General features: G+C 71.6%; 1 protein-coding gene across 6 annotated transcripts in view; it reads left to right on the top strand.

The window, feature by feature from the left end:
- The window catches only part of LOC142466796 (uncharacterized), a 361,893-nt gene that overhangs the window by 228,892 nt on the left and 110,743 nt on the right, over nucleotides 1-22,258 (top strand). The window lies entirely within an intron of this gene.

Consider the following 22,258-nt stretch of genomic DNA (forward strand, 5'->3'; position numbering starts at 1 on the left):
GGGGCAGGGGCGGGGCGCTCTGCGTGAGGGGGCAGGGGCGGGGCGCTCTGCGTGAGGGGGCAGGGGCGGGGCGCTCTGCGTGAGGGAGCAGGGGCGCTCTGCGCGAGGGAGCAGGGGGCGCTCTGCGCGAGGGAGCAGGGGGCGCTCTGCGCGAGGGAGCAGGGGGCGCTCTGCGCGAGGGAGCAGGGGGCGCTCTGCGCGAGGGAGCAGGGGGCGCTCTGCGCGAGGGAGCAGGGGGCGCTCTGCGCGAGGGAGCAGGGGGCGCTCTGCGCGAGGGAGCAGGGGGCGCTCTGCGCGAGGGAGCAGGGGCGGGGCGCTCTGCGCGAGGGAGCAGGGGCGGGGCGCTCTGCGCGAGGGAGCAGGGGCGGGGCGCTCTGCGCGAGGAGCAGGGGCGGGGCGCTCTGCGCGAGGGAGCAGGGGCGGGGCGCTCTGCGCGAGGGAGCAGGGGCGGGGCGCTCTGCGCGAGGGAGCAGGGGCGGGGCGCTCTGCGTGAGGGAGCAGGGGCGGGGCGCTCTGTGTGAGGGAGCAGGGGCGGGGCGCTCTCTGTGAGGGAGCAGGGGCGGGCGCTCTGTGTGAGGGAGCAGGGGCGGGGCGCTCTGTGTGAGGGAGCAGGTGGGGGGGGCTCTGTGTGAGGGAGCAGGGGCGGGGGGGGCTCTGTGTGAGGGAGCAGGGGCGGGGGGGGCTCTGTGTGAGGGAGTAGGGGCGGGGGGGGCTCTGTGTGAGGAGCAGGGGCGGGGGGGGCTCTGTGTGAGGGAGCAGGGGCGGGGGGGGCTCTGAGTGAGGGAGCAGGGGCGGGGGGGCTCTGTGTGAGGGAGCAGGGGCGGGGCGCTCTGTGTGAGGGAGCAGGGGCGGGGCGCTCTGTGTGAGGGAGCAGGGGCGGGGCGCTCTGTGTGAGGGAGCAGGGGCGGGGCGCTCTGTGTGAGGGAGCAGGGGCGGGGCGCTCTGTTTCAGGGAGCAGGGGCGGGGCGCTCTGTGTGAAGGAGCAGGTGGGGGGGGCTCTGTGTTATGGAGCAGGTGGGGGGGGCTCTGTGTGAGGGAGCAGGTGGGGGGGGCTCTGTGTGAGGGAGCAGGGGCGGGGGGGCTCTGTGTGAGGGAGCAGGGGGGCTCTGAGTGAGAGAGCAGGGGCGGGCGCTCTGTGTGAGGGAGCAGGGGCGGGGGGGCTCTGTGTGAGGGAGCAGGGGCGGGGGGGGGCTCTGTGTGAGGGAGCAGGGGCGGGGGGGGCTCTGTGTGAGGGAGCAGGGGCGGGGGGGCTCTGTTTGAGGGAGCAGGGGCGGGGGGCTCTGTGAGGGAGCAGAGGCGGGGGGGCTCTGTGTGAGGAGCAGGGGCAGGGGGGCTCTGTGTGAGGGAGCAGGGGCGGGGGGGCTCTGTGTGAGGGAGCAGGGGCGGGGGGGCTCTGTGTGAGGGAGCAGGGGCGGGGGGGCTCTTTGTGAGGGAGCAGGTGGGGGGGGGCTCTGTGTGAGGGAGCAGGGGGCTCTTAGTGAGAGAGCAGGGGCGGGCGCTCTGTGTGAGGGAGCAGGTGGGGGGGGCTCTGTGTGAGGGAGCAGGTGGGGGGGGGCTCTGTGTGAGGGAGCAGGTGGGGGGGGCTCTGTGTGAGGGAGCAGGTGGGGGGGGGGCTCTGTGTGAGGGAGCAGGTGGGGGGGGCTCTGTGTGAGGGAGCAGGGCGGGGCACTCTGTGTGAGGGAGCAGGGGGGGGCTCTGTGTGAGGGAGCAGGTGGGGGGCGCTCTGTGTGAGGGAGCAGGGGCGGGGCGCTCTGTGTGAGGGAGCAGGGGGGGGCTCTGTGTGAGGAGCAGGTGGGGGGCGCTCTGTGTGAGGGAGCAGGGGCGGGGGGGCTCTGTGTGAGGGAGCAGGGGCGGGGGGGCTCTGTGTGAGGGAGCAGGGGGGGCTCTGAGTGAGAGAGCAGGGGCGGGGCGCTCTGTGTGAGGGAGCAGGGGTGGGGCGCTTTGTGTGAGGGAGCAGGGGCGGGGGGCTCTGTGTGAGAGCAGGGGCGGGGGGGCTCTGTGTGAGGGAGCAGGGGCGGGGCGCTCTGTGTGAGGGAGCAGGGGCGGGGTGCTCTGTGTGAGGAGCAGGGGCGGGGCGCTCTGTGTGAGGGAGCAGGGGCGGGGGGGCTCTGAGTGAGAGAGCAGGGGCGGGGCGCTCTGTGTGAGGGAGCAGGGTGGCGCTCTGTGTGAGGAGCAGGTGGGGGGGGGCTCTGTGTGAGGGAGCAGGTGGGGGGGGCTCTGTGTGAGGGAGCAGGGGCGGGGGGGCTCTGTGTGAGGGAGCAGGGGCGGGGGGCTCTGTGTGAGGGAGCAGGGGCGGGGGGGGCTCTGTGTGAGGGAGCAGGGGCGGGGGGGGCTCTGTGTGAGGGAGCAGGGGCGGGGGGGCTCTGTGTGAGGGAGCAGGGGCGGGGGGGCTCTGTGTGAGGGAGCAGGGGCGGGGGGGCTCTGTGTGAGGAGCAGGGGCGGGGGGGCTCTGTGTGAGGGAGCAGGGGCGGGGGGGCTCTGAGTGAGGGAGCAGGGGCGGGGGGGCTCTGTGTGAGGGAGCAGGGGCGGGGGGGCTCTGTGTGAGGGAGCAGGGGCGGGGGGGCTCTGAGTGAGAGAGCAGGGGCGGGGCGCTCTGTGTGAGGGAGCAGGGGCGGGGCGCTCTGTGTGAGGGAGCAGGGGTGGGGCGCTCTGTGTGAGGGAGCAGGGGCGGGGCGCTCTGTGTGAGGGAGCAGGGGCGGGGCGCTCTGTGTGAGGGAGCAGGAGCGGGGCGCTCTGTGTGAGGGAGCAGGGTGGCGCTCTGTGTGAGGGAGCAGGTGGGGGGGGGCTCTGTGTGAGGGAGCAGGTGGGGGGGGCTCTGTGTGAGGGAGCAGGGTGGCGCTCTGTGTGAGGGAGCAGGTGGGGGGGGGCTCTGTGTGAGGGAGCAGGGGCGGGGGGGCTCTGTGTGAGGGGCGGGGGGGCTCTGTGTGAGGGAGCAGGGTCGGGGGGCTCTGTGTGAGGGAGCAGGGGTGGGGGGGCTCTGTGTGAAGGAGCAGGGGCGGGGGGGGCTCTGTGTGAGGGAGCAGGGGCGGGGGGCTCTGTGTGAGGGAGCAGGGGCGGGGGGGCTCTGTGTGAGGGAGCAGGGGCGGGGGGGCTCTGTGTGAGGGAGCAGGGTGGGGGGGCTCTGTGTGAGGGAGCAGGGGCGGGGGGCTCTGAGTGAGGGAGCAGGGGCGGGGGGGCTCTGAGTGAGGGAGCAGGGGCGGGGCGCTCTGTGTGAGGGAGCAGGGGCGGGGCGCTCTGTGTGAGGGAGCAGGGGCGGGGGGCTCTGTGTGAGGGAGCAGGGCGGGGGGGCTCTGTGTGAGGGAGCAGGGGCGGGGGGGCTCTGTGTGAGGGAGCAGGGGCGGGGGGGCTCTGTGTGAAGGAGCAGGGGCGGGGGGGCTCTGTGTGAGGGAGCAGGGGGGGCTCTGAGTGAGAGAGCAGGGGCGGGGCGCTCTGTGTGAGGGAGCAGGGTGGCGCTCTGTGTGAGGGAGCAGGTGGGGGGGGCTCTGTGTGAGGGAGCAGGTGGGGGGGGCTCTGTGTGAGGGGGCGGGGGGGCTCTGTGTGAGGGAGCAGGGGCAGGGGGGCTCTGTGTGAGGGAGCAGGGGCGGGGCGCTCTGTGTGAGGGAGCAGGGGGGGGCTCTGTGTGAGGGAGTAGGTGGGGGGGGCTCTGTGTGAGGGAGCAGGGGCGGGGGGCTCTGTGTGAGGGAGCAGGGGCAGGGGGGCTCTGTGTGAGGGAGCAGGGGCGGGGCGCTCTGTGTGAGGGAGCAGGGGCGGGGCGCTCTGTGTGAGGGAGCAGGGGGGGGGCTCTGTGTGAGGGAGTAGGTGGGGGGGGCTCTGTGTGAGGGAGCAGGGGCGGGGGGGCTCTGAGTGAGAGCAGGGGCGGGGCGCTTTGTGTGAGGGAGCAGGGGCGGGGCGCTCTGTGTGAGGGGGTAGGGGCGGGGGGCACTGCGTGAGGAGGCAGGGGCGCTCTGCGTGAGGGGGGCAGGGGCGGGGCGCTCTGCGTGAGGGGCAGGGGCGGGGCGCTCTGCGTGAGGGGGCAGGGGCGGGGCGCTCTGCGTGAGGGGGCAGGGCGGGGCGCTCTGCGTGAGGGGGCAGGGGCGGGGCGCTCTGCATGAGGGAGCAGGGGCGGGGGGCTCGGTGTGAGGGAGCAGGGGCGGGGGGGCTCTGTGTGAGGGAGCAGGGGCGGGGGGGCTCTGTGTGAGGGAGCAGGGGCGGGGGGGCTCTGTGTGAGGGAGCAGGGGCGGGGGGGCTCTGTGTGAGGGAGCAGGGGCGGGGGGGCTCTGTGTGAGGAGCAGGGTGGCGCTCTGTGTGAGGGAGCAGGTGGGGGGGGCTCTGTGTGAGGGAGCAGGTGGGGGGGGCTCTGTGTGAGGGGGCGGGGGGGCTCTGTGTGAGGGAGCAGGGGCAGGGGGGCTCTGTGTGAGGGAGCAGGGGCAGGGGGGCTCTGTGTGAGGGAGCAGGGGCGGGGCGCTCTGTGTGAGGGAGCAGGGGGGGGGCTCTGTGTGAGGGAGTAGGTGGGGGGGGCTCTGTGTGAGGGAGCAGGGGCGGGGGGGCTCTGTGTGAGGGAGCAGGGGCGGGGGGCTGTGTGTGAGGGAGCAGGGGCGGGGGGGCTCTGTGTGAGGGAGCAGGGGCGGGGGGCTCTGAGTGAGGGAGCAGGGGCGGGGGGGCTCTGTGTGAGGGAGCAGGGGCGGGGGGGTTCTGTGTGAGGGAGCAGGGGCGGGGGGGCTCTGTGTGAGGGTGCAGGGGCGGGGGGCTCTGTGTGAGGGAGCAGGGGCGGGGGGGCTCTGTGTGAGGGAGCAGGGGGGGCTCTGAGTGAGAGAGCAGGGGCGGGGCGCTCTGTGTGAGGGAGCAGGGTGGCGCTCTGTGTGAGGGAGCAGGTGGGGGGGGGGGCTCTGTGTGAGGGAGCAGGTGGGGGGGGCTCTGTGTGAGGGAGCAGGGGCGGGGGGCTCTGTGTGAGGGAGCAGGGGCAGGGGGGCTCTGTGTGAGGGAGCAGGGGCGGGGCGCTCTGTGTGAGGGAGCAGGGGCGGGGCGCTCTGTGTGAGGGAGCAGGGGAGGGCTCTGTGTGAGGGAGTAGGTGGGGGGGGCTCTGTGTGAGGGAGCAGGGGCGGGGGGGCTCTGAGTGAGAGCAGGGGCGGGGCGCTCTGTGTGAGGGAGCAGGGGCGGGGCGCTCTGTGTGAGGGGGTAGGGGCGGGGGGCACTGCGTGAGGAGGCAGGGGCGGGGGCGCTCTGCGTGAGGGGGCAGGGGCGGGGCGCTCTGCGTGAGGGGGCAGGGGCGGGGCGCTCTGCGTGAGGGGGCAGGGGCGGGGCGCTCTGCGTGAGGGGGCAGGGGCGGGCGCTCTGCGTGAGGGGGCAGGGGCGGGGCGCTCTGCGTGAGGGAGCAGGGGCGGGGGGCTCTGCGTGAGGGAGCAGGGGCGGGGGGGCTCTGTGTGAGGGAGCAGGGGCGGGGGGGCTCTGTGTGAGGGAGCAGGGGCGGGGGGGCTCTGTGTGAGGGAGCAGGGGCGGGGGGGCTCTGTGTGAGGGAGCAGGGGCGGGGGGGCTCTGTGTGAGGGAGCAGGGGGGGCTCTGAGTGAGAGAGCAGGGGCGGGGCGCTCTGTGTGAGGGAGCAGGGTGGCGCTCTGTGTGAGGGAGCAGGTGGGGGGGGCTCTGTGTGAGGGAGCAGGTGGGGGGGCTCTGTGTGAGGGGGCGGGGGGGCTCTGTGTGAGGGAGCAGGGGCAGGGGGGCTCTGTGTGAGGGAGCAGGGGCGGGGCGCTCTGTGTGAGGGAGCAGGGGGGGGGCTCTGTGTGAGGGAGTAGGTGGGGGGGGCTCTGTGTGAGGGAGCAGGGGCGGGGGGGCTCTGTGTGAGGGAGCAGGGGCGGGGGGGCTGTGTGTGAGGGAGCAGGGGCGGGGGGGCTCTGTGTGAGGGAGCAGGGGCGGGGGGGCTCTGAGTGAGGGAGCAGGGGCGGGGGGCTCTGTGTGAGGGAGCAGGGGCGGGGGGGCTCTGTGTGAAGGAGCAGGGGCGGGGGGGCTCTGTGTGAGGGAGCAGGGGCGGGGGGGCTCTGTGTGAGGGTGCAGGGGCGGGGGGGCTCTGTGTGAGGGAGCAGGGGCGGGGGGGGCTCTGTGTGAGGGAGCAGGGGGGGCTCTGAGTGAGAGAGCAGGGGCGGGGCGCTCTGTGTGAGGGAGCAGGGTGGCGCTCTGTGTGAGGGAGCAGGTGGGGGGGGGCTCTGTGTGAGGGAGCAGGTGGGGGGGCTCTGTGTGAGGGAGCAGGGGCGGGGGGCTCTGTGTGAGGGAGCAGGGGCAGGGGGGCTCTGTGTGAGGGAGCAGGGGCGGGGCGCTCTGTGTGAGGGAGCAGGGGCGGGGCGCTCTGTGTGAGGGAGCAGGGGGGGGCTCTGTGTGAGGGAGTAGGTGGGGGGGCTCTGTGTGAGGGAGCAGGGGCGGGGGGGCTCTGAGTGAGAGCAGGGGCGGGGCGCTCTGTGTGAGGGAGCAGGGGCGGGCACTCTGTGTGAGGGGGTAGGGGCGGGGGGCACTGCGTGAGGAGGCAGGGGCGTTCTGCGTGAGGGGGCAGGGGCGGGGCGCTCTGCGTGAGGGGGCAGGGGCGGGGCGCTCTGCGTGAGGGGGCAGGGGTGGGGCGCTCTGCGTGAGGGGGCAGGGGCGGGGCGCTCTGCGTGAGGGGGCAGGGGCGGGGCGCTCTGCGTGAGGGAGCAGGGGCGCTCTGCGCGAGGGAGCAAGGGGCGCTCTGCGCGAGGGAGCAGGGGGCGCTCTGCGCGAGGGAGCAGGGGGCGCTCTGCGCGAGGGAGCAGGGGGCGCTCTGCGCGAGGGAGCAGGGGGCGCTCTGCGCGAGGGAGCAGGGGGCGCTCTGCGCGAGGGAGCAGGGGCGGGGCGCTCTGCGAGAGGGAGCAGGGGCGGGGCGCTCTGCGCGAGGGGGCGGGGCGCTCTGCGCGAGGGAGCAGGGGCGGGGCGCTCTGCGCGAGGGAGCAGGGGCGGGGCGCTCTGCGCGAGGGAGCAGGGGCGGGGCGCTCTGCGCGAGGGAGCAGGGGCGGGGCGCTCTGCGCGAGGGAGCAGGGGCGGGGTGCTCTGCGCGAGGGAGCAGGGGTGGGGCGCTCTGCGCGAGGGAGCAGGGGCGGGGCGCTCTGCGTGAGGGAGCAGGGGCGCTCTGCGTGAGGGAGCAGGGGCGCTCTGCGTGAGGGAGCAGGGGCGCTCTGCGTGAGGGAGCAGGGGCGCTCTGCGTGAGGGAGCAGGGGCGCTCTGCGTGAGGGAGCAGGGGCGCTCTGCGTGAGGGAGCAGGGGCGGGGCGCTCTGCGTGAGGGAGCAGGGGCGGGGCGCTCTGCGTGAGGGAGCAGGGGCGGGGCGCTCTGCGTGAGGAGCAGGGGCGGGGCGCTCTGCGTGAGGGAGCAGGGGCGGGGCGCTCTGCGTGAGGGAGCAGGGGCGGGGCGCTCTGCGTGAGGGAGCAGGGGCGGGGCGCTCTGCGTGAGGGGGCAGGGGCGGGGCGCTCTGCGTGAGGGAGCCGGGGCGGGGGGCTCTGTGTGAGGGAGCAGGGGCGGGGGGGCTCTGTGTGAGGAGCAGGGGCGGGGGGGCTCTGTGTGAGGAGCAGGGGCGGGGGGGGCTCTGTGTGAGGGAGCAGGGGCGGGGGGCTCTGTGTGAGGGAGCAGGGGCGGGGGGGCTCTGTGTGAGGGAGCAGGGCGGGGGGGCTCTGTGTGAGGGAGCAGGGGGGGCTCTGAGTGAGAGAGCAGGGGCGGGGCGCTCTGTGTGAGGGAGCAGGGTGGCGCTCTGTGTGAGGGAGCAGGTGGGGGGGGCTCTGTGTGAGGGAGCAGGTGGGGGGGGGCTCTGTGTGAGGGGGCGGGGGGGCTCTGTGTGAGGGAGCAGGGGCAGGGGGGCTCTGTGTGAGGGAGCAGGGGCGGGGCGCTCTGTGTGAGGGAGCAGGGGGGGGGGCTCTGTGTGAGGGAGTAGGTGGTTGGGGCTCTGTGTGAGGGAGCAGGGGCGGGGGGGGGGGGCTCTCTGTGTGAGGGAGCAGGGGCGGGGGGGCTGTGTGTGAGGGAGCAGGGGCGGGGGGCTCTGTGTGAGGGAGCAGGGGCGGGGGGCTCTGAGTGAGGGAGCAGGGGCGGGGGGGCTCTGTGTGAGGGAGCAGGGGCGGGGGGGCTCTGTGTGAGGAGCAGGGGCGGGGGGGCTCTGTGTGAGGGAGCAGGGGGGGCTCTGAGTGAGAGAGCAGGGGCGGGGCGCTCTGTGTGAGGGAGCAGGGTGGCGCTCTGTGTGAGGGAGCAGGTGGGGGGGGGGCTCTGTGTGAGGGAGCAGGTGGGGGGGGCTCTGTGTGAGGGAGCAGGGGCGGGGGGCTCTGTGAGGGAGCAGGGGCAGGGGGGCTCTGTGTGAGGGAGCAGGGGCGGGGCGCTCTGTGTGAGGGAGCAGGGGCGGGGCGCTCTGTGTGAGGGAGCAGGGGGGGGCTCTGTGTGAGGGAGTAGGTGGGGGGGGCTCTGTGTGAGGGAGCAGGGGCGGGGGGGCTCTGAGTGAGAGCAGGGGCGGGGCGCTCTGTGTGAGGGAGCAGGGGCGGGGCGCTCTGTGTGAGGGGGTAGGGGCGGGGGGCACTGCGTGAGGAGGCAGGGGCGTTCTGCGTGAGGGGGCAGGGGCGGGGCGCTCTGCGTGAGGGGGCAGGGGCGGGGCGCTCTGCGTGAGGGGGCAGGGGCGGGGCGCTCTGCGTGAGGGGGCAGGGGCGGGGCGCTCTGCGTGAGGGGGCAGGGGCGGGGCGCTCTGCGTGAGGGAGCAGGGGCGCTCTGCGCGAGGGAGCAAGGGGCGCTCTGCGCTAGGGAGCAGGGGGCGCTCTGCGCGAGGGAGCAGGGGGCGCTCTGCGCGAGGGAGCAGGGGGCGCTCTGCGCGAGGGAGCAGGGGGCGCTCTGCGCGAGGGAGCAGGGGGCGCTCTGCGCGAGGGAGCAGGGGCGGGGCGCTCTGCGCGAGGGAGCAGGGGCGGGGCGCTCTGCGCGAGGGGGCGGGGCGCTCTGCGCGAGGGAGCAGGGGCGGGGCGCTCTGCGCGAGGGAGCAGGGGCGGGGCGCTCTGCGCGAGGGAGCAGGGGCGGGGCGCTCTGCGCGAGGGAGCAGGGGCGGGGCGCTCTGCGCGAGGGAGCAGGGGCGGGGTGCTCTGCGCGAGGGAGCAGGGGCGGGGCGCTCTGCGCGAGGGAGCAGGGGCGGGGCGCTCTGCGTGAGGGAGCAGGGGCGCTCTGCGTGAGGGAGCAGGGGCGCTCTGCGTGAGGGAGCAGGGGCGCTCTGCGTGAGGGAGCAGGGGCGCTCTGCGTGAGGGAGCAGGGGCGCTCTGCGTGAGGGAGCAGGGGCGCTCTGCGTGAGGGAGCAGGGGCGGGGCGCTCTGCGTGAGGGAGCAGGGGCGGGGCGCTCTGCGTGAGGGAGCAGGGGCGGGGCGCTCTGCGTGAGGGAGCAGGGGCGGGGCGCTCTGCGTGAGGGAGCAGGGGCGGGGCGCTCTGCGTGAGGGAGCAGGGGCGGGGCGCTCTGCGTGAGGGAGCAGGGGCGGGGCGCTCTGCGTGAGGGAGCAGGGGCGGGGCGCTCTGCGTGAGGGAGCAGGGGCGGGCGCTCTGCGTGAGGGAGCAGGGGCGGGGCGCTCTGCGTCAGGGAGCAGGGGCAGGGCGCTCTGTGTCAGGGAGCAGGGGGGCTCTGGGTGAGGGAGCAGGGGGGGGCTCTGGGTGAGGGAGCAGGGGGGGGCTCTGGGTGAGGGAGCAGGGGGGGGCCCTGGGTGAGGGAGCAGGGGGGGGGCCCTGGGTGAGGGAGCAGGGGGGGGGCCCTGGGTGAGGGAGCAGGGGGGGGCCCTGGGTGAGGGAGCAGGGGGGGGCCTGGGTGAGGGAGCAGGGGGGGCTCTGGGTGAGGGAGCAGGGGGGGCTCTGGCGCTCTGTGTGAGGGAGCAGGGGCAGGGCGCTCTGTGTCAAGGAGCAGGGGGGGCTCTGTGTCAGGGAGCAGGGGGGCTCTGTGTCAGGGAGCAGGGGGGGGCTCTGTGTCAGGGAGCAGGGGGGGGCTCTGGGTGAGGGAGCAGTGGGGGGCTCTGGGTGAGGGAGCAGTGGGGGGCTCTGGGTGAGGGAGCAGTGGGGGGCTCTGGGTGAGGAGCAGGGGCGGGGGGGGCTCTGTGTGAGGGAGCAGGGGTGGGTGGGCTCTGTGTGAGGGAGCAGGGCGGGGGGGCTCTGAGTGAGGGAGCAGGGGCGGGGGGGCTCTGAGTGAGGAGCAGGGGCGGGGCGCTCTGTGTGAGGGAGCAGGGGCGGGGCGCTCTGTGTGAGGGAGCAGGGGCGGGGGGGCTCTGTGTGAGGGAGCAGGGGCGGGGGGCTCTGTGTGAGGGAGCAGGGGCGGGGGGCTCTGTGTGAGGGAGCAGGGGCAGGGGGGCTCTGAGTGAGAGAGCAGGGGCGGGGCGGGGCGCTCTGTGTGAGGGAGCAGGGTGGCGCTCTGTGTGAGGGAGCAGGTGGGGGGGGGCTCTGTGTGAGGGAGCAGGTGGGGGGGGGCTCTGTGTGAGGGAGCAGGGGCGGGGGGGCTCTGTGTGAGGGAGCAGGGGCAGGGGGGCTCTGTGTGAGGGAGCAGGGGCGGGGCGCTCTGTGTGAGGGAGCAGGGGGGGGGGGCTCTGTGTGAGGGAGTAGGTGGGGGGGACTCTGTGTGAGGGAGCAGGGGCGGGGGGGCTCTGTGTGAGGGAGCAGGGGCGGGGGGGCTGTGTGTGAGGGAGCAGGGGCGGGGGGGCTCTGTGTGAGGGAGCAGGGGCGGGGGGGCTCTGAGTGAGGGAGCAGGGGCGGGGGGGCTCTGTGTGAAGGAGCAGGGGCGGGGGGGCTCTGTGTGAAGGAGCAGGGGCGGGGGGGCTCTGTGTGAGGGAGCAGGTGGGGGGGGCTCTGTGTGAGGGAGCAGGGGCGGGGGGGCTCTGTGTGAGGGAGCAGGGGCGGGGGGCTCTGTGTGAGGGAGCAGGGGCGGGGGGGCTCTGTGTGAGGGAGCAGGGGCGGGGGGTCTCTGTGTGAGGGAGCAGGGGCGGGGGGGCTCTGTGTGAGGGAGCAGGGGCGGGGGGGCTCTGTGTGAGGGAGCAGGGGCGGGGGGGCTCTGTGTGAGGGAGCAGGGGCGGGGGGGCTCTGTGTGAGGGAGCAGGGGCGGGGGGGCTCTGAGTGAGGGAGCAGGGGCGGGGGGGCTCTGAGTGAGGGAGCAGGGTCGGGGGGCTCTGAGTGAGGGAGCAGGGTCGGGGGGGCTCTGAGTGAGGGAGCAGGGGCGGGGGGGCTCTGAGTGAGGGAGCAGGGGCGGGGCGCTCTGTGTGAGGGAGCAGGGGCGGGGCGCTCTGTGTGAGGGAGCAGGGGCGGGGCGCTCTGTGTGAGGGAGCAGGGGCGGGGCGCTCTGTGTGAGGGAGCAGGGGCGGGGCGCTCTGTGTGAGGGAGCAGGGGCGGGGCGCTCTGTGTGAGGGAGCGGGGGGGGGGGCTCTGTGTTATGGAGCAGGTGGGGGGGGCTCTGTGTGAGGGAGCAGGTGGGGGGGGCTCTGTGTGAGGGAGCAGGGGGGGCTCTGAGTGAGAGAGCAGGGGCGGGGCGCTCTGTGTGAGGGAGCAGGGGCGGGGCGCTCTGTGTGAGGGAGCAGGGGCGGGGCGCTCTGTGTGAGGGAGCAGGGGCGGGGCGCTCTGTGTGAGGGAGCAGGGGCGGGGCGCTCTGTGTGAGGGAGCAGGGGCGGGGCGCTCTGTGTGAGGGAGCAGGGGCGGGGCGCTCTGTGTGAGGGAGCAGGGGCGGGGCGCTCTGTGTGAGGGAGCAGGGGCGGGGCGCTCTGTGTGAGGGAGCAGGGGCGGGGCGCTCTGTGTGAGGGAGCAGGGGCGGGGCGCTCTGTGTGAGGGAGCAGGTGGGGGGGCTCTGTGTGAGGGAGCAGGGGCGGGGGGCTCTGTGTGAGGGAGCAGGGGCGGGGGGCTCTGTGTGAGGGAGCAGGGGCGGGGGGGCTCTGTGTGAGGGAGCAGGGGCGGGGGGGCTCTGTGTGAGGGAGCAGGGGCGGGGGGGCTCTGTGTGAGGGAGCAGGGGCGGGGGGGCTCTGAGTGAGAGAGCAGGGGCGGGGCGCTCTGTGTGAGGGAGCAGGGGCGGGGCGCTCTGTGTGAGGGAGCAGGGGTGGGGCGCTCTGTGTGAGGGAGCAGGGGCGGGGCGCTCTGTGTGAGGGAGCAGGGGCGGGGCGCTCTGTGTGAGGGAGCAGGAGCGGGGCGCTCTGTGTGAGGGAGCAGGGTGGCGCTCTGTGTGAGGGAGCAGGTGGGGGGGGGCTCTGTGTGAGGGAGCAGGTGGGGGGGGCTCTGTGTGAGGGAGCAGGGTGGCGCTCTGTGTGAGGGAGCAGGTGGGGGGGGGCTCTGTGTGAGGGAGCAGGGGCGGGGGGGCTCTGTGTGAGGGGCGGGGGGGCTCTGTGTGAGGGAGCAGGGGCGGGGGGCTCTGTGTGAGGGAGCAGGGGTGGGGGGGCTCTGTGTGAAGGAGCAGGGGCGGGGGGGGCTCTGTGTGAGGGAGCAGGGGCGGGGGGGCTCTGTGTGAGGGAGCAGGGGCGGGGGGGCTCTGTGTGAGGGAGCAGGGGCGGGGGGGCTCTGTGTGAGGGAGCAGGGATGGGGGGGCTCTGTGTGAGGGAGCAGGGGCGGGGGGGCTCTGAGTGAGGGAGCAGGGGCGGGGGGGCTCTGAGTGAGGGAGCAGGGCGGGGCGCTCTGTGTGAGGGAGCAGGGGCGGGGCGCTCTGTGTGAGGGAGCAGGGGCGGGGGGGCTCTGTGTGAGGGAGCAGGGGCGGGGGGGCTCTGTGTGAGGGAGCAGGGGCGGGGGGGCTCTGTGTGAGGGAGCAGGGGCGGGGGGGCTCTGTGTGAAGGAGCAGGGGCGGGGGGGCTCTGTGTGAGGGAGCAGGGGGGGCTCTGAGTGAGAGAGCAGGGGCGGGGCGCTCTGTGTGAGGGAGCAGGGTGGCGCTCTGTGTGAGGGAGCAGGTGGGGGGGGCTCTGTGTGAGGGAGCAGGTGGGGGGGGCTCTGTGTGAGGGGGCGGGGGGGCTCTGTGTGAGGGAGCAGGGGCAGGGGGGCTCTGTGTGAGGGAGCAGGGGCGGGGCGCTCTGTGTGAGGGAGCAGGGGGGGGGCTCTGTGTGAGGGAGTAGGTGGGGGGGGCTCTGTGTGAGGGAGCAGGGGCGGGGGGGCTCTGTGTGAGGGAGCAGGGGCGGGGGGCTGTGTGTGAGGGAGCAGGGGCGGGGGGGCTCTGTGTGAGGGAGCAGGGGCGGGGGGGCTCTGAGTGAGGGAGCAGGGGCGGGGGGGCTCTGTGTGAGGGAGCAGGGGCGGGGGGGCTCTGTGTGAGGGAGCAGGGGCGGGGGGGCTCTGTGTGAGGGAGCAGGGGCAGGGGGGCTCTGTGTGAGGGAGCAGGGGCGGGGCGCTCTGTGTGAGGGAGCAGGGGCGGGGCGCTCTGTGTGAGGGAGCAGGGGGGGGCTCTGTGTGAGGGAGTAGGTGGGGGGGGCTCTGTGTGAGGGAGCAGGGGCGGGGGGGCTCTGAGTGAGAGCAGGGGCGGGGCGCTCTGTGTGAGGGAGCAGGGGCGGGCGCTCTGTGTGAGGGGGTAGGGGCGGGGGGCACTGCGTGAGGAGGCAGGGGCGCTCTGCGTGAGGGGGCAGGGGCGGGGCGCTCTGCGTGAGGGGGCAGGGGCGGGGCGCTCTGCGTGAGGGGGCAGGGGCGGGGCGCTCTGCGTGAGGGGGCAGGGGCGGGGCGCTCTGCGTGAGGGGGCAGGGGCGGGGGGCTCTGTGTGAGGGAGCAGGGGCGGGGGGGCTCTGTGTGAGGGAGCAGGGGCGGGGGGGCTCTGTGTGAGGGAGCAGGGGCGGGGGGGCTCTGTGTGAGGGAGCAGGGGCGGGGGGGCTCTGTGTGAGGGAGCAGGGGCGGGGGGGCTCTGTGTGATGGAGCAGGGGCGGGGGGGCTCTGTGTGAGGGAGCAGGGGCGGGGGGGCTCTGTGTGAGGGAGCAGGGGGGGCTCTGAGTGAGAGAGCAGGGGCGGGGCGCTCTGTGTGAGGGAGCAGGGTGGCGCTCTGTGTGAGGGAGCAGGTGGGGGGGGCTCTGTGTGAGGGAGCAGGTGGGGGGGGGCTCTGTGTGAGGGGGCGGGGGGGCTCTGTGTGAGGGAGCAGGGGCAGGGGGGCTCTGTGTGAGGGAGCAGGGGCGGGGCGCTCTGTTTGAGGGAGCAGGGGGGGGGCTCTGTGTGAGGGAGTAGGTGGGGGGGGCTCTGTGTGAGGGAGCAGGGGCGGGGGGGCTCTGTGTGAGGGAGCAGGGGCGGGGGGGCTGTGTGTGAGGGAGCAGGGGCGGGGGGGCTCTGTGTGAGGGAGCAGGGGCGGGGGGGCTCTGAGTGAGGGAGCAGGGGCGGGGGGGCTCTGTGTGAGGGAGCAGGGGCGGGGGGGCTCTGTGTGAAGGAGCAGGGGCGGGGGGGCTCTGTGTGAGGGAGCAGGGGCGGGGGGCTCTGTGTGAGGGTGCAGGGGCGGGGGGGCTCTGTGTGAGGGAGCAGGGGCGGGGGGGCTCTGTGTGAGGGAGCAGGGGGGGCTCTGAGTGAGAGAGCAGGGGCGGGGCGCTCTGTGTGAGGGAGCAGGGTGGCGCTCTGTGTGAGGGAGCAGGTGGGGGGGGGGCCTCTGTGTGAGGGAGCAGGTGGGGGGGCTCTGTGTGAGGGAGCAGGGGCGGGGGGCTCTGTGTGAGGGAGCAGGGGCAGGGGGGCTCTGTGTGAGGGAGCAGGGGCGGGGCGCTCTGTGTGAGGGAGCAGGGGCGGGGCGCTCTGTGTGAGGGAGCAGGGGGGGGCTCTGTGTGAGGGAGTAGGTGGGGGGGGCACTGTGTGAGGGAGCAGGGGCGGGGGGGCTCTGAGTGAGAGCAGGGGCGGGGCGCTCTGTGTGAGGGAGCAGGGGCGGGGCGCTCTGTGTGAGGGGGTAGGGGCGGGGGGCACTGCGTGAGGAGGCAGGGGCGTTCTGCGTGAGGGGGCAGGGGCGGGGCGCTCTGCGTGAGGGGGCAGGGGCGGGGCGCTCTGCGTGAGGGGGCAGGGGCGGGGCGCTCTGCGTGAGGGGGCAGGGGCGGGGCGCTCTGCGTGAGGGAGCAGGGGTGCTCTGCGCGAGGGAGCAAGGGGCGCTCTGCGCGAGGGAGCAGGGGGCGCTCTGCGCGAGGGAGCAGGGGGCGCTCTGCGCGAGGGAGCAGGGGGCGCTCTGCGCGAGGGAGCAGGGGGCGCTCTGCGCGAGGGAGCAGGGGGCGCTCTGCGCGAGGGAGCAGGGGCGGGGCGCTCTGCGCGAGGGAGCAGGGGCGGGGCGCTCTGCGCGAGGGGGCGGGGCGCTCTGCGCGAGGGAGCAGGGGCGGGGCGCTCTGCGCGAGGGAGCAGGGGCGGGGCGCTCTGCGCGAGGGAGCAGGGGCGGGGCGCTCTGCGCGAGGGAGCAGGGGCGGGGCGCTCTGCGCGAGGGAGCAGGGGCGGGGTGCTCTGCGCGAGGGAGCAGGGGCGGGGCGCTCTGCGCGAGGGAGCAGGGGCGGGGCGCTCTGCGTGAGGGAGCAGGGGCGCTCTGCGCGAGGGAGCAGGGGCGCTCTGCGCGAGGGAGCAGGGGCGCTCTGCGTGAGGGAGCAGGGGCGCTCTGCGTGAGGGAGCAGGGGCGCTCTGCGTGAGGGAGCAGGGGCGCTCTGCGTGAGGGAGCAGGGGCGCTCTGCGTGAGGGAGCAGGGGCGGGGCGCTCTGCGTGAGGGAGCAGGGGCGGGGCGCTCTGCGTGAGGGAGCAGGGGTGGGGCGCTCTGCGTGAGGGAGCAGGGGCGGGGCGCTCTGCGTGAGGGAGCAGGGGCGGGGCGCTCTGCGTGAGGGAGCAGGGGCGGGGCGCTCTGCGTCAGGGAGCAGGGGCGGGGCGCTCTGCATCAGGGAGCAGGGGCAGGGCGCTCTGTGTCAGGGAGCAGGGGGGGGCTCTGGGTGAGGGAGCAGGGGGGGGCTCTGGGTGAGGGAGCGGGGGGGGGCTCTGGGTGAGGGAGCAGGGGGGGGGCCCTGGGTGAGGGAGCAGGGGGGGGGCCCTGGGTGAGGGAGCAGGGGGGGGCCCTGGGTGAGGGAGCAGGGGGGGGCCCTGGGTGAGGGAGCAGGGGGGGCTCTGGGTGAGGGAGCAGGGGGGGCTCTGGCGCTCTGTGTGAGGGAGCAGGGGCAGGGCGCTCTGTGTCAAGGAGCAGGGGGGGCTCTGTGTCAGGGAGCAGGGGGGCTCTGTGTCAGGGAGCAGGGGGGGGCTCTGTGTCAGGGAGCAGGGGGGGGCTCTGGGTGAGGGAGCAGTGGGGGGCTCTGGGTGAGGGAGCAGTGGGGGGCTCTGGGTGAGGGAGCAGTGGGGGGCTCTGGGTGAGGGAGCAGGGGCGGGGGGGCTCTGTGTGAGGGAGCAGGGGTGGGTGGGCTCTGTGTGAGGGAGCAGGGGCGGGGTGGCTCTGAGTGAGGGAGCAGGGGCGGGGGGGCTCTGAGTGAGGGTGCAGGGGCGGGGCGCTCTGTGTGAGGGAGCAGGGGCGGGGCGCTCTGTGTGAGGGAGCAGGGGCGGGGGGGCTCTGTGTGAGGGAGCAGGGGCGGGGGGGCTCTGTGTGAGGGAGCAGGGGCGGGGGGGCTCTGTGTGAGGGAGCAGGGGCGGGGGGGCTCTGTGTGAGGGAGCAGGGGCGGGGGGGCTCTGTGTGAGGGAGCAGGGGGGGCTCTGAGTGAGAGAGCAGGGGCGGGGCGGGGCGCTCTGTGTGAGGGAGCAGGGTGGCGCTCTGTGTGAGGGAGCAGGTGGGGGGGGGCTCTGTGTGAGGGAGCAGGTGGGGGGGGCTCTGTGTGAGGGAGCAGGGGCGGGGGGGCTCTGTGTGAGGGAGCAGGGGCAGGGGGGCTCTGTGTGAGGGAGCAGGGGCGGGGCGCTCTGTGTGAGGGAGCAGGGGGGGGGGCTCTGTGTGAGGGAGTAGGTGGGGGGGACTCTGTGTGAGGGAGCAGGGGCGGGGGGGCTCTGTGTGAGGGAGCAGGGGCGGGGGGGCTGTGTGTGAGGGAGCAGGGGCGGGGGGGCTCTGTGTGAGGGAGCAGGGGCGGGGGGGCTCTGAGTGAGGGAGCAGGGGCGGGGGGGCTCTGTGTGAGGGAGCAGGGGCGGGGGGGCTCTGTGTGAGGGAGCAGGGGCGGGGGGCTCTGTGTGAGGGAGCAGGGGCGGGGGGGCTCTGTGTGAGGGAGCAGGGGGGGCTCTGAGTGAGAGAGCAGGGGCGGGGCGCTCTGAGTGAGAGAGCAGGGGCGGGGGGGCTCTGTGTGAGGGAGCAGGGGCGGGGGGGCTCTGAGTGAGGGAGCAGGGGCGGGGGGGCTCTGTGTGAGGGAGCAGGGGCGGGGGGGCTCTGTGTGAGGGAGCAGGGGCGGGGGGCTCTGTGTGAGGGAGCAGGGGCGGGGGGGCTCTGTGTGAGGGAGCAGGGGGGGCTCTGAGTGAGAGAGCAGGGGCGGGGCGCTCTGTGTGAGGGAGCAGGGTGGCGCTCTGTGTGAGGGAGCAGGTGGGGGGGGGGCTCCGTGTGAGGGAGCAGGTGGGGGGGGGCTCTGTGTGAGGGAGCAGGGGCGGGGGGGTCTGTGTGAGGGAGCAGGGGCAGGGGGGCTCTGTGTGAGGGAGCAGGGGCGGGGCGCTCTGTGTGAGGGAGCAGGGGCGGGGCGCTCTGTGTGAGGGAGCAGTTGGGGGGCTCTGTGTGAGGGAGTAGGTGGGGGGGGCTCTGTGTGAGGGAGCAGGGGCGGGGGGGCTCTGAGTGAGAGCAGGGGCGGGGCGCTCTGTGTGAGGGAGCAGGGGCGGGGCGCTCTGTGTGAGGGGGCAGGGGCGGGGGGCACTGCGTGAGGAGGCAGGGGCGCTCTGCGTGAGGGGGCAGGGGCGGGGCGCTCTGCGTGAGGGGGCAGGGGCGGGGCGCTCTGCGTGAGGGGGCGGGGCGGGGCGCTCTGCGTGAGGGGGCAGGGGCGGGGCGCTCTGCGTGAGGGGGCAGGGGCGGGGCGCTCTGCGTGAGGGAGCAGGGGCGCTCTGCGCGAGGGAGCAGGGGGCGCTCTGCGCGAGGGAGCAGGGGGCGCTCTGCGCGAGGGAACAGGGGGCGCTCTGCGCGAGGGAGCAGGGGGCGCTCTGCGCGAGGGAGCAGGGGGCGCTCTGCGCGAGGGAGCAGGGGGCGCTCTGCGCGAGGGAGCAGGGGGCGCTCTGCGCGAGGGAGCAGGGGCGGGGCGCTCTGCGCGAGGGAGCAGGGGCGGGGCGCTCTGCGCGAGGGAGCAGGGGCGGGGCGCTCTGCGCGAGGGAGCAGGGGCGGGGCGCTCTGCGCGAGAGAGCAGGGGCGGGGCGCTCTGCGCGAGGGAGCAGGGGCGGGGCGCTCTGCGCGAGGGAGCAGGAGCGGGGCGCTCTGCGCGAGGGAGCAGGGGCGGGGCGCTTTGCGCGAGGGAGCAGGGGCGGGGCGCTCTGCGCGAGGGAGCAGGGGCGGGGCGCTCTGCGCGAGGGAGCAGGGGCGGGGCGCTCTGCGCGAGGGAGCAGGGGCGGGGCGCTCTGCGCGAGGGAGCAGGGGCGGGGCGCTCTGCGTGAGGGAGCAGGGGCGCTCTGCGTGAGGGAGCAGGGGCGCTCTGCGTGAGGTAGCAGGGGCGCTCTGCGTGAGGGAGCAGGGGCGCTCTGCGTGAGGGAGCAGGGGCGCTCTGCGTGAGGGAGCAGGGGCGGGGCGCTCTGCGTGAGGGAGCAGGGGCGGGGCGCTCTGCGTGAGGGAGCAGGGGCGGGGCGCTCTGCGTGAGGGAGCAGGGGCGGGGCGCTCTGCGTGAGGGAGCAGGGGCGGGGCGCTCTGCGTCAGGGAGCAGGGGCGGGGCGCTCTGTGTCAGGGAGCAGGGGGGGCTCTGGGTGAGGGAGCAGGGGGGGGGCTCTGGGTGAGGGAGCAGGGGGGGCTCTGGGTGAGGGAGCAGGGGGGGGCCCTGGGTGAGGGAGCAGGGGGGGGGCCCTGGGTGAGGGAGCAGGGGGGGCCCTGGGTGAGGGAGCAGGGGGGGGCCCTGGGTGAGGGAGCAGGGGGGGCTCTGGGTGAGGGAGCAGGGGGGCTCTGGCGCTCTGTGTGAGGGAGCAGGGGCAGGGCGCTCTGTGTCAAGGAGCAGGGGGGGCTCTGTGTCAGGGAGCAGGGGGGCTCTGTGTCAGGGAGCAGGGGGGGGCTCTGTGTCAGGGAGCAGGGGGGGGCTCTGGGTGAGGGAGCAGTGGGGGGCTCTGGGTGAGGGAGCAGTGGGGGGCTCTGGGTGAGGGAGCAGTGGGGGGCTCTGGGTGAGGGAGCAGTGGGGGGCTCTGGGTGAGGGAGCAGGGGGGCTCTGGGTGAGGGAGCAGGGGGGGCTCTGGGTGAGGGAGCAGGGGGGGCTCTGGGTGAGGGAGCAGGGGGGGGCTCTGGGTGAGGGAGCAGGGGGGGGCTCTGGGCTCCCCCCCACCCCTCCCCCCCCCCCCCTCCCCCTCCCTCCCCCTCCCCAACAGATGTAAATCCTTCTGTAGAAGTCGTGTTGTTCATGTCCTCCCTCTTCCTGGTTCTTTGGTTTAGTCGCCATCTTTGTGACATCATCATTCCGGATCCTCACTTCCTGGAACGCAAAGTCCTCATGCGTTTCATATGCGCACATGCGCAGTGGCTGGACGCTCGATCTGTTTCCCTCTCCTTCCTTTAATAAGCCGTCTGAGTTAACACGACTTCTACAGAAGGATTTACATCTGTTGGGGATTACCCACTCAAGTATGCACACTGAACATTGGTTCACGGGATTGATCATGCACATGGACTGTATCAACACGGATTAGACAGGTTGCATTATGGGGGTTTGGGGCACTATATAAATGTTGATAGGATAGATTTTGTTTATGCCATTGTCACTTGAAAAAGACCTTCACGGTCGAAACGTTGTGTTGGCTCAATAAATGAGTTTTCTTTTGCTAAAATCCGTTGTGCCCTCTGTTCCTTCTTCCATGCTGCTGGAGAAGCCCCATGTGACAGGACCAGGGCTCGGGAACAAGCACACCTCAGTGGAACGCATCTATCTTCTATCTATTATATCAGTGGTTCCCAAACTTTTTTGGTTCAAGGCTCCCCAAGGCGATCAGGATTTTTCCGCGGCGCCCAAAGTAAAAACAAAGTTGTATATACATACCTAACAGATGCAGTGCACAGTTGGTGTCTCTCTCAGACACTCTTGTCTCTCTCACACACACTGTCTCTCTCACTCATTCAGACACACTCTCACTCAGACACTCTCAGACCTCACACACACACACACTCTCAGACCTCACACACACACACACACACACACACACACACACACACACACACACACACACACACACACACACACACACACACACACACACACACACTCTCTCTCTCTCTCTCAGACCTCTCTCACACACACACACACACACACACTCTCTCTCTCTCAGACCTCTCACACACACACACACACACTCTCAGACCTCTCACACACACACACACACTCTCAGACCTCTCACACACACACACACACACACACACACACTCTCAGACCTCTCACACACACACACACACACACTCTCAGACCTCACACACACACACACACACTCTCAGACCTCACACACACACACTTTCAGACCTCACACACACACACTCTCAGACCTCACACACTCTCAGACCTCACACACACTCTCTCACAGACACACACACTCTCTCACAGAGAGACACACTCTCTCACAGACAGACACACACACAGTGGAGAGCAGAGGCAGCGACGGATGAGAGTGACTGGGGGAAGGAGTAAAGGCAGGAGATCCGTGCAGGCGGCTCCCTACACACACACACACACACACACACAAACAGAGATACATATATACACATTTCCCAAAACAAACTGTTTTTAAACACTGACAAGACTGTAACAATGGTATTTGGGACCAACACTAAATTCTTAAAGCTTCCAGCGACTGAGCTCCATATTAGAACCAACACTAACACCACCCTAACCCCTGTCACTAGTTTTAAATACCTAGGCTTATGGTTTGACTCCCACTTAACATTCGGAATGCACATTGATACCCTGACAACCAAGACCTATGCCAAACTAGGGGGTACTTTACTGGAACAAATCCTCCCTAAGTCTCCTGGTCAGAAAGCGTATCGCACAGCAGATGCTAATGCCAATTATTGACTATGGAGACATAGTACAGGCATACCCCACTTTAAGTACACTCGCGAGTAACTACATATCGCCCAATAGGCAAACGGCAGCTCACGCATGCGCCTGTCATCACGTCCTGAACAGCAATACCGGCTTCCTACCTGTACCGAAGCTGTGCGCAATCCGGGAGACTATATAGCCTGTTACAAATGTGTTATTTACATCAGTTATGCGATGTACAGTACAGTACATGCATCGATACGTGGGGAAAAGGCAGTGCTTCACTTTAAGTACATTTTCGCTTTACATACATGCTCCGGTCCCATTGAGTACGTTAATGCGGGGTATGCCTGTATATGGCACGGCACACACATATATATACAAACACACACACACACAGATATATATACACATATATATATATATATATACAGTGTTCGACAAACCTATACATTTGCTCGCCCCGGGCGAGTGGATTTAACCCCCGGGCGAGTAAATATTGGCACAAGCAGCACACGTTTGGTACTAGGTGGCGAGTAGATTTTTTTGTGTGGCGAGTAGATTTTTTGGTGATTTGTCAACCACTGTATATACAGTATATATATATATATATATATATATATATATATATATATATATATATATATATATACACATATATACACACACACACACACACACGCAAAGATATATACACACGCAAAGATATGGAGGGGAGGGAGCGAATGGAGGGGAGGGAGCGAATGGAGGGAAGGGGGGGAGGGAGCGAATGGAGGGAAGGGGGGGAGGGAGCGAATGGAGGGAAGGGAGGGAGGGAGCGAATGGAGGGAAGGGGGGGAGGGAGCGAATGGAGGGAAGGGGGGGAGGGAGCGAATGGAGGGAAGGGGGGGAGGAAAGGGAGCGAATGGAGGGAAGGGGGGAGGGACAGACAGAGAGAGACATACACAGACACATACAGAGAGAGACACACACACAGAGAGAGGGAGACACACACAGACACAAAGAAAGACACACACAGAGATAGAGAGAGACACACAGACAACACACAGAGAATGAGACACAGACAGAGAGAGTGAGACACAGAGAGAGACACAGCTACCTCTGCACCTCCTGCAGTTCACACAGGGATTCGGGAGGGGGGCTTCTGGGCAATGTGAAGATCCCTGGCAGGCATCTCCGATCTCTGCACCTCATGGAAGGGGAGGAGGGGGGCGTGATTGCAGCCATGCTCTTTCTGCAGACTGGAAGGTCCCCGGCAGGCATCTCCAGCATCGC

This window comes from Ascaphus truei, chromosome 15 (genome assembly GCF_040206685.1).
Source record: "Ascaphus truei isolate aAscTru1 chromosome 15, aAscTru1.hap1, whole genome shotgun sequence".
NCBI lineage: Eukaryota > Metazoa > Chordata > Amphibia > Anura > Ascaphidae > Ascaphus > Ascaphus truei.